Source organism: Peromyscus eremicus, unplaced genomic scaffold, assembly GCF_949786415.1.
Source record: "Peromyscus eremicus unplaced genomic scaffold, PerEre_H2_v1 PerEre#2#unplaced_115, whole genome shotgun sequence".
In the NCBI taxonomy this organism is placed as follows: domain Eukaryota; kingdom Metazoa; phylum Chordata; class Mammalia; order Rodentia; family Cricetidae; genus Peromyscus; species Peromyscus eremicus.
In genome coordinates, this window is record NW_026734354.1 from 45,668 (window position 1) to 55,833 (window position 10,166).

Sequence of the window (10,166 nt, forward strand, 5' to 3'; positions counted from 1 at the left end):
TGTATTATATTTAAAGTTTTAAAGAGCATAACTGTTCTTATCTATTTGTTTCTGTTCTCTAATGTGTCTAGGTCATTAACTGTTTCATTCCTTTTCTATCAAGAGCTGTTGATTATTGATTTTCTGTGTACAGCAGTGTTTCCTGTGGCCCAGGCTTTGCCTCATGCTATGTAATCGAGAATTGCATAGAACACTTAAACCTGCCTCTGCTGCCCAGTGCTGGAAAGACAATCCTGCATCTTCTTCTATGCTGGGCACAGTGAGAAGGAAAAATGGAGAAGTTAATGAGTTCCCCCCTCTCTTTCTGGCTTTTTGGGGGGACATAAACATGAAGAGGGACCTGTGTAAGAATTGAGTTCACTGAGCTTCTTTTAAGCTGATGAATTGAAAGGCCAGAAATGGAGGCACAGGACGAAGGATGAGAGCTTTCCTGTTTCAACAGTATTTGAGATGAGCGATGTGGAGTGATGTAACCAATTTTAGATGATCCACAAATGTCCTGACTGGCTGTTTCTTGGGGTCTACAGAGCAGCACATTCAGTAATCTGGATAAAGGACTGACCCCATATTGAAACAGAATTACTGTAGTTACGCTTGGTCAACCAGTATAGACAATCTGGGTAAAGAGGTGTGGCCCTGCCTCACAGGACTGCTATTTTCCTTATTTAAGATGTGTAGCCTCAGGAAAAAAAAATGCATGTGAGTAATCTTTGGTTTGCTCTCAAACAAATCCCTAGTATCTAGAACACATGGCTGTAAATTCAGTTCCAACTCTTCCAAATAATTCTTTGAGATTATGACTGTGTCATGTCCACACTCTCTTTCCTATCTACAAGCCCTACTATTGACCACTAATTGTTTTCTAATTCTTGGCCTGTTTTTTTTTAACATTTACATAGTTACAACAGTTACTGTTTGAATGTGACCTGTGTTTGGCTGCAGGATTTCCCAGATATGAAGCAAAGGTTTGGCTGCACTGGACAATCACCGTGTATTTGTACACAAAGGACTCTGTGCTTGGGAAGGGGAACAGAAAGTATTCTGGAGACTGGAAGAATTTTGAAAATACAGATTTGTAGCATGAATCTTGTTAATAAAATCAAACTCGAGGCCAGTTATTGGGGTCAATGCTGGTAGATCAGAGAGACAGAACAAGCCACAGCTATCTCACCTCACCTGATCCTCAGCTGGTCCTGTTTCCTCAGACTGGAAGCCTCTGAGTCCTCATCCAGAATGAATCTCAGCTGAACTGTGTTGCTCCAAAGCCTGAAAACTTAACCAGCCAAATGCTTAACCAGCCAAAATGCCTAACCAGCTAAATGCCTTTAGTTTCTGGTCCTCACGCCTTATATACCTTTCTACTTTCTACCACCACTCCCTGGGATTTATTAGCATGCACAGTATTTGGGGGAATACAATACCACACAGATTTCTCAGATTAGCATCCTGTCTGCCCCTAAGGTGAAAGGGCAGAGCTGAGAAGACCTATGCTGTGTGTGTCATTTGATCTCTGATCACCCAGAGGGGGAGCTGCCTCTGTCCTGAGTCTAAGCTCGGTGGTCTTAGCTAATGTGGGACCTCAGGAAGGCTTAGAAATTATTACCAGTGGGAAGGAGCTTGCAGGTTCTTTCCAGGATTCTCATCTTGCTCTGCTGTAGGAGCAGTGAGGGAGACCAAAATCCATGCCATGGTGAGTGTGGGGACCACTGATCTGAGACCAAGAGGAGAAGTTCTGCTGAGGTGTCAGAGCTTCTGTGACTGTGAAGGATCATGAGCCAGTCTGTAGTTCTGTTGGTCCCTGTGGTGATCTGAGAAATGGCCATTCTCTGAGAATCCCTGAGTATGTATTCAGTGGTGAGGGGGAGGCTCTGCTTCCCAGGGTGTGGGAAGCTGTGATACCTGTAATATATTTGCATGTTGTCAGGCAAGTGGAAAGAGCAGATTCTAGATCATGTTTCATAACTCATGTGGCAAGATATAGACATTAAATTATTCTTCTAAACTGTTTTGTGATTGGGCATCAGTGGGACTTGGTTTATCTGAAACCACATAGGGACATGAGGTTTCACAAGTCATAGCATGAGATTTCTTCCGTTTGCCAAGAAAGTTGTAGTGCTTGGGTCCTCTCTGTTTGGAAGATATACCCATAGCTACAGGGTCAGAGACAGCATTTAAAGGTTACTTTGAGTTAATTTTGTGGAAGTTGTGAAATTTGTGTTTATTTAATTTCTATACACATAGAATTACAGGTAGTTGGATAATATTTGTCATAATCCCATATTTCCTCTGTGTTCTTCATTTTGTCTCTTGATTAAAAGTTGACTTTATTTTTCTGCTTTTGTTTTTGGCTCTTTCTCTCCATCTACTTTATTCATTCTCATATATTGTACATATTCTTGATGGTTGTAGTTTTGTGGTAAATATAGAAGTCCCATTGTGTCAATATGTGTACTACTTTTTCATAATCCTATGAGCCCTCTGAGAGTTACCACTTTGCATTTACTTTTGGAATCAGGTATCCTGTCATAAATTTTTGAGAGTTTTCTTTGGATTGTATTCAACTCATTCTACAAATTTACTGCACTCAATATATTAATATTGATGCATCATGTTCCTGATAAATCATTTATTAACGTCTCTATTTATTTACACTTTGTTGTTCTTGTTGTTAATCTGTGATAGAGTTTTAGTTTATTGGATAGAATGTACTATGGGGCTTGGCCAGTGTCTCAGCACATGTTTTTGGAAACAATCTGTGTTCATATCTCAACACCCAAGTTGGGAGTTTCACAAGCACCTGCTACTCCAGATCCACAGAATCTGACATGCTCTTCTCTTATGTGTCACCTCTACATACTTGGAAGACATTCTTTCTTTCACATGTTGACATACACATGAAAATGAGGATAAACTTGTTTTCAAAATTGTTGTGATATAAAGCAATTAGAGCAAAATAGGTTTTTTTAGATGTGTAATATAAATCATATACTTTTGATTTAAAAATCTGTTATCTTGTATTTGATTGGGAAAAGTTTTCAGTTCCTCACTGACTCAGACTCACAAAGAGTCATCAAGCATAGGAAACAAATTGGTGTCTCCTGGCAATTATCATTTTCTTTATCATAAGACAATGAGATCTTTTAATAGTCACAATTGTTTTCTGTAAAGTTAAAAATACCAGAAGGCTTCAAGTGAATCTCTCTAATTTTGGTGGAAAAACCCTCCTCACCCAACTCATTTTTTTGTTACTGGCAAATGAGCAAATTGGCATGCACAGGGTCAGTGATGACCAGAGATTTCTTTTTGTCTGATTTAGATTATAATCTTGTAGTTCTTGTTAAAGGACCATGGTATATGTTTGTAGGTATGGCGTTGTATCTTTATTTTTTCAGTGGAGCTATGTTTTTAGTTATATGGCCATCTAATTATATTGTTTCCCTGAAAAATAATGAACCATCACCAATATTTATGTTCATGAAAATTTATTATATCATGATATAATTACCTTGAGGTTTTCTCTTTGTTTATGAACTTTGTGTACAGAGACACTTTTAGTTTTGTTGATCTTAGAGGCTTGTCTATCCTCATTTCTAGACATGTCTGTTTTTCCAGTAACTGTTATCTTCATATTTAATTTATTTCTGCTTAATTGATTGATATGGCTAATTAATACATTGGTATTGAGTTTCTAAAACCTTTTCAGGTATCATTGTCTCTTTGTCTTAGTTAGCTTTTGCTGTCAACATGATGTGGCCTAGAGTCATGTGGGAGAACATCAACTGAGAGTGTTCCCAGATCAGAACTGCTGGTTACTGTGTATTAGAGAGATTGTGTTGATTGATGACTAATGTGGGAAGGCTCTTCCACTGAGCATAGCAATATCCATAAGCAAGTGGGCCTGGGCTGGATATGACAGCTAGCTGACCCAAGACAGTAGCCAGGCAAGAGAAAAAGCAATTAAACAAAGATTCCCAATGGATTTTTGCATTCAGATGCTAGCTTGAGTTTCTATCCTAAGCTCCCATAATGATGTGATATGATATAGTAATATCATCCAATAAACCCATTCATTACTTACGTTGCTTTTGATTGGAAAATTTAATCATAGCAAGAAACATGCCAGTTAGGACAAAACATGGGACAACAAAATTGATTTTGTTACAGTATAGGACCTAGGACTGTTGAAGATATTAAGAGTTTAGATAGCAAATGCCATAGAAAGCTGTACACAGAGCTTAAGTGGCTAATCTTGTAGGACTGCTAAGATGGGAGAATTGAGAGTAATGCGGTGGAGGTCAAGGTCATAGCTTTTCAGTGGGAAATGGACTCCAGGAAAAATATAGCCAGAGGTCATTTCTATGGTATTTTGGCTCCAAATCTTTCTTACTTTCTCCCTTCCATGAGAAATTGAGTAAGTCAGAATTAAGAGCAATGGGATGATTTCTTAGAGAAAATGTTGATTTTGTTGCATGTTTACTACTGATGACTCAAGCAGGTCTCCAGTGAAAAAGAAACAAAGAAGTGAAAAATTTGTGTTTTGTAGAGAAAATCATTAGGTAGTTTCAGATGGCAGTCCAGTGGTGAAATGGGCACCATTCTCTGATTATAGTAGAATAGAATTAGGAATCATTTCATTGAGTTTTTTCTTTTCAGTCGACTCTATTTGGTCCTACCTTAATTCTCTGAGTGATTCAATTTCCAGTTCTTGTACATCCAGGCAGTCTTGGGCATGGGCTCCCTCTTGTGGTCTGTGCCTCATATTACACGAGTCATAGATTGAACTTTAGACAAGCTCTGAGCTGCTATTGCCCCAACATATCAAGGACAAGTGTGGTTCAAATATCTTTTTGGCTCTATGGTTATCAGTCCTACAACTGGGAGCCTTGTGTGGCTACAGAAGCTGGCCAGTTCATGTTCTCTATTCTCAATTACTTGGAGTCCTCACTTCAGCCACACTCATAGCTTCATGGAAATTTTTACTGCACTAGGCTTTCACATTGCCCCCTAATATCTTCCTTATTCCAGTCTTTTCTCCATGTATTCTCTCCCTCTGTCCTTTGCTTTGTCATCTGATCATTCCTATTCCTGCTGCCCATCCACCCACAAAATCTATTTATTTCATCTTTCCAGGGGGATCTGTGATTCCCTCCCCACAGCTGTCCTTTTTACTTATCTTCTCTGGGTTTCTGGACTGTTCTGTTATTATTCTTTAATTATCGGCTAATACACATGTATAAGTGAGTACACATTATGTTTGTCTATGTGGTTCTCAGTTGCCTCACCTAGGATAACAAAAAATCTCAGGAAACTTGACATGAACAAACCAAATAATCTAATAAAAATGAAGTATAAATCTAAACACAGAATTCTCAAAACAGAAATCTAAAATGATGAGAAACACTTAAAGAAATCTTCCACACTTAGCCTACAAGGATGTGCTAATAAAATGTAATTTAAGATTTATTTTACACCTTTCATAATGGCTAAGATCAGTAACACAAGAAACATCACATGCTGGCGTGCATGTGGAAGAAAGGGAACATTCCTCTATTGCTGGGGGGAGTGGAAACTTGTACAGTTTTAAATTAATATGGTGATTACTTCGAAAATTAGCAATTGACCTATCTAGAGACACAGTTATACCTCTCTTTGGTATATACCCAAAAGATGCTCCTCCATCCTTCCACAAGGGCACTTACTCAACTATGTTCATAGCAGCTTTATTCATAATAGCCCTAAACTGCTATGTCTTTGAGAGTTTGTTCCTCATTTTGGTTTTCATAATTTCACATATTCCCTTGAGATGTTGTTTGTTTTTCAGCCTGGCTGGGATATCCATAATTAATCAGGAATACATTTGAATTCATGACCCTTATGTGTCAGCCTCCTGAGTTCAAGTACAAGAGCAGATGATGTACTCCCAATGAATGCTGTTTTGTCAACATGTTTCAACCATGTTAGTTTTAAAATGCTTAATTGAAAAAAGCATAATACACACTAAATACCCTGTGCATTTCCAAATCATCATTTTCATCTGTCTTCAAGAGCTGTAACAATGGAAGATAACAAGCACTCAATTGTATATTTTCCTGGAGACCTGCTTGGGGAAGCGGTTCAGGACTCTAAGATGTGTGGAGTCTGCAGTGGTTAGAAAGAAGGAGGAAATGGACATAATCTTAGGGTGAATCAAGATGGCTCCCAGTAGTATTCAATTGAAAAAGATATTGTTTATACTCTATAATTACATGTAGGATTGAAAAGGAGAAAAGTCTTAGGAGCTGGTTTGTGGTTTGAAATTATAGGTTGGGGAAGATAGCCTTGATCTTGATAATAGATACCAGCCACATGTTAATGAAAGGACCACAAGTTTCTCCTGCCACAGATAAGAAGAATGAGTGCTTTATCTACTAATCAGTACCTTTCCTCAATTCCCTGAAGTAACAGAGACTCTTCTCCAAATGCCTGACCTTGGGAAAAAGACTTCTTCTGGGGAACAGACACTATACTACAATTTCTTAAATTTACTGTATAGGCCTGTTCCCCTCATAACACTCCCAAAAGTGAAGATCCTGGTGTCTCACTCTTTTTCCATTGTACCATTCTATTCTAATTTCCTTTATTTATTAACTGAACTCTTGCCTTTAATTATCTCAGACTCTGGATGTGAAAAGTTTGCATCTGATCCTTGGGGTCAGGTGTGTCTAGTAAATCTCTAACTTTCCTGTTCTTGGTGCAACTAAGATGGCACAAAGGAATTCTTGATTCAGGGTGGCAAGGATTTGTTTCCAATAATTATTTTGTTAAGGGAGCCTACCGTTGTACACATTTTTATCATTTTTCAAAGCCTGCACAAATTTCCCCAAAAAAGAAAGGCATTAATAGTTGGAATCATTAACAATAAAAGCAAAAAGGTACTGCAGAAATGTAGGCCATCAGCAAAGTCAAAATGCTGGAACTTTGTCAAGCAGCAATGGTCCACAGCAGTATTCACAACATAGCTTGGCATGCGATGGATGTGTATATAATATTTGAAGTCTCATCCTTCTTCAACTCCCCATTAACTTTATATTTGCCACTTCATCTTGAAGTACTGCCTTCCAGGGGATTATTGAGAGATACCAGATAATGCAATGAAAATGAAATTTATTGAAAACAAAACAAAACAAACAGAAAATATTTTTGATATGTTTGTGTTACTGTAATTATGGGTTTTTTGATCATGTCAGATATGTAGGAACAGGAAAAAAAACTTTGTGGGGTCTATTTTTGGCCCTCTTCATATGGTGATTAATGTCAGGCCCCAGCCTTGCACAGATATTTCTTGCTTAGCTGTCTCACTGCTCCTCAAATAAAAGTAGTTGAGATATTTAGTCAGGAAAATATTGTCTTCTTTTCAAATTGTAAATGTATTATCATCTAATGGTGGAGGAAATCAGGACAATTTGAGTAACAGATCCTTGCAAATGGTAGTGATATACTCCTATCTTTTTTTTTTCTCTTTGGAATGTTAGTTTATTCTGAGAATTAAGCTCTGGTTCATTACATTTTTCATAACCACAAATGAATGCCATAGAATTGTCTCAATGGTAAAGTAGGTTGCTGTTAAACCTAATGACTTGAGTTCAATCTCTGCAAGACTCAAATAACAACAAAATTTTCCCTAATTGTCACATTAGCGCTTTGCCATATGCATACTCCCTCAATGACACATACCTAAATAATTTTTAAACCCAAATAAAAGTCATTGAGGTCACTTGCTGCCAGAAGACTCCTTTGTTTCCTCTCTAGAATTCACATAGGAGAAGTAGTTAATAGACACTTTGAAATTGTCCTCTCACTGCCACATATACATGATGGCACAGGCATGCACACACAACAGAGTTCAGACATTTTTAAATGGGTGAAGTTAACAAAGCAAGTAACCCAGTTATTGGGAATATATGAAATGATTTGCCAGTTTACATTATTATTACAGAAATTCAAGAGGTATTACTGTTCAATGCAACATTGATGATTTCTTTTAAAATCTTACGTTATCATTTAATTCTGATTTAAAGATGGAACATTTAAAAACATATTTCAGCTCACCTTAGAGATGCATGCCTGTAATCTCAGCAATTGGGAGACAGTGACAAGCCAATATCTCTGAGTTTGAGGTTTCAGGTGAGGTTGGTTCAAATAGTGAGTTCCACAACAGCCATGGCTTTGTAGAGGTATCCTGTCTCAAAAAATTCTTAAAATAGCTAGGAAGTGATGGCTCATGCCTTTAATCCCAGCACTTGGGAGGCAGATCTCTGTGAGTTCAGAGCCAGCCTGGACTACAGAGGGAGTTCCAGGAAAGACACAAAGCTACACAGAGAAACTCTGTCTTGAAAATACAAAAAATAAATAAATAAATAAATAAATAAATAAATAAATAAATAAATAAATAAATAGATAAATAAATAAATAAATAAATAAAATTCTTAAAATATGCAGCAGATCTCAAATTATAGAACTTTTTCTATAAAATCTGACTGGACACTGACTGGTTTCAACAAATCAGGTTTGCTATCTTCGCTCACATAAAGGAAATGTGTTAATAATGAAAATAAAAAGCAAAGCAGAGAATCCATTCAAAGAGGGCTAAAAAGCCATTGAACTCTTTGATAGCCATCTAGAGGGGACTTTCATCACCTTCAAGTGACAGGAGACAAAGAAGTAATCTGACATCTTCATCTACATTTAATTGGGAGCTGGAAAGTTTACTGAATATTCATGCTCCTCTTGGGTACACAAGTTTGTTTCCTAGACCTAGATGACCCAGAACTACCTGTATTTCTAGGTCCAGGAGATGTGTTGCATTCTTTAGTCCTGCTAGGGTACCAGATATACAAATGGCAAAAAGATAGATATGTGTTTGATTCAATACTTTTGAAAAAGTTTTTCTTCATGCATATGTTATTTTCAAAAGAAATGAAGTTTGATTTATATGTATAAGTTTTCCTAGTGTGTATATCAAGAACATGCCAATTACTGGAGTATATCATAAGAGACTATCTGATCCCAGGTTCCTGTAGTTACAGAGAGTAGTGAGCTGTCTTCTGGGTGCTGGGAATCAAAGTCAGGCCCTGTGAAATAACAGCCAGTGCTCTCAGGTGTTGAAACTTCTATTCAGTCCCATGAAAATGTCATTATAGCAGTGAGGTGTGATGGATGATCCTGATTTCATCTTCAATTCAGCCCTTATTTTCCAAAAGAAATACAAGATTGAAAGGACCCAAAATTAACTTAGACACAGTACTTAAAGAAGTTTCCAAGCCCAAATCTCTACAAAATGAGGGAAGAGTGCAAGAAATGATCAGAAGTCTAATTGGCAAAACAAGTCTTTTTTTAAAGATTTATTTATTTTTATTATATATGCAGTGTTCTGCCTGCATGCCAAAAGAGGTCACCAGATTTCATTTCAGATGTTATCCAGCCCCCAACAATACAAGTCTTAAATGTGTCTGACTGCTGGACCAAAACCACAAGACATGAGTTTATCTCCAATACCAAAAAATTGAGCAGCAATGTGAGCCCACAAGGACAATTGGCAGGTGTACCTTTGCTGGAGTTTATGCTTCCTGTAAGGAGAGGAGAGGAAATAGCAAGCATGAAGACTGACTTGTATGAATGGAATCCTATTCTGCTTCCTTGATGCCTTTCCAGGAAAGGCACAAAACTGCACAGAAAAACCCTGTCTTGAAAAATCAAAAAAAAAAAAAAAAAAAAAAAGAAAGAAAGAAAGAAAGAAAGAAAGAAAGAAATTGTAATTTCACTGGGCATCTCATTGTTGGAAAAGACTTGAATCCTCCAGATGATAATTCAGGATGGTTTTAAGATGGGAAAAATAATTACATGGCTTCATTAGATTACTTGGTTTTGCATACCTTTTGCCTTCTATCTAAACCTCTTAGGACCTCAAGGATGGATTAGTTATCTTATATTTTCTTTATTGTTCTACATTAATCAATATGCATAAATATCATGTTTTAAATTTTCATTAATAATTTGCTTTTTTCCCTTTTTTCTTTTCATTTTGTAAAGAATAGTATTACTATGACTCCCTGGCTGGCCTGGAACTCAACTACAGACTAGTCTATCCTAGTGCATCAGAGAGATCTATTCACCTTGCCTCCAGAGTT